The 1,114-nt window shown below is 39.7% G+C and overlaps 1 protein-coding gene across 4 annotated transcripts in view; it reads right to left on the minus strand.

Moving 5' to 3' along the window:
* The window catches only part of RABGEF1 (RAB guanine nucleotide exchange factor 1), a 63,434-nt gene that overhangs the window by 30,908 nt on the left and 31,412 nt on the right, over nucleotides 1-1,114 (minus strand). The gene's annotated exons all lie outside the window — the stretch shown is intronic.

The raw sequence follows: 1,114 nt of genomic DNA on the forward strand, positions 1-1,114 counted from the left end.
CAATCTTGGCAACACAGCGAGAGCCTATCACTACAAAAAAATTTAAAAATTAACCAAGCATGGTGGCACATGCCTATAGGCCTATAAGAAAGATAAAAAAGAACTTCACTGACACTAGTTGTTGTTTTGGCTAGGACCCAAACTAGGCAACTGCTTGCTCCTGCTCTCATCTTGTTTTTTTTTTGTAGAGAGAGTCTCAGAGTGCTATGACATCACAGCTCACATCAACCTCCAACTCCTGGGCTTTGGAGATTCTCTTGCCTCAGCCTCCTGAGTAGCTGGGACTACAGGTATGCATGCCACAACACCTGGCTATTTTTTTGTTGCAATTTGGCCGGGGGCAGGTTTGAACGAACCACCCTTAATATATAGGGCCGGTGCCCTATCCACTGAGCCATAGGTGCTGCCCTCATCTTGTGTTTTTAATACAGAAACAAAGCTGTATTTCAAGTACAGCCAGTCAACCATGACTATCAAGCTTTCCTTCCCCAATTCAAACACTCAATTTAAAAAGCCCTCACAACAGAACATAATATTATAATAATAATATTATAATCTATAAAGATTATAATAATATTTACAGCTGTCATTCAAAGAGAATTTTCTATGTGCCAGACACTGTGCTTTACAAATCCTTAACTATTTGGTTAGGTAGGTGGTGTTATCTATCATTTTATACACCAATGAACAAGTTACAGAGGTTAAGTCCCCTTTATGCCTCAAATGACACACCCGTAAAAGCAAAGAGCTGAGATATGAATCCAGAAATGTTTGATGCCCAAACCAAAAAGTTCTTCACAACTATACCATAATGTCCACTTATTACTATAGCATCTAATTATTCCTGTTTAAATCAAAGAATGAGTATCAGTTGAGCGCCTACTATGGAAGGCTGTCTGAAAGGCTGATCACATATTAAATCAAGTTAAATTTTTCATATTCAAATTAAGCCTGAGAAAGCAAAACCTTCACAAATAAGTTTATTTGAAGAATAGTCTGAAAAAGAGTCAAGACATCCTGAATGAACAGGATCAAAGGCTCGGTGCCTGTGGCTCAAGCGGCTAAGGCACCAGCCACATATACCTAAGGTGGCGAGTTCGCATCCCCAGCCCGG

The sequence above is a fragment of the Otolemur garnettii genome, unplaced genomic scaffold, assembly GCF_000181295.1.
Source record: "Otolemur garnettii isolate 467f Iridium unplaced genomic scaffold, OtoGar3 scaffold00077, whole genome shotgun sequence".
Lineage (NCBI taxonomy): Eukaryota > Metazoa > Chordata > Mammalia > Primates > Galagidae > Otolemur > Otolemur garnettii.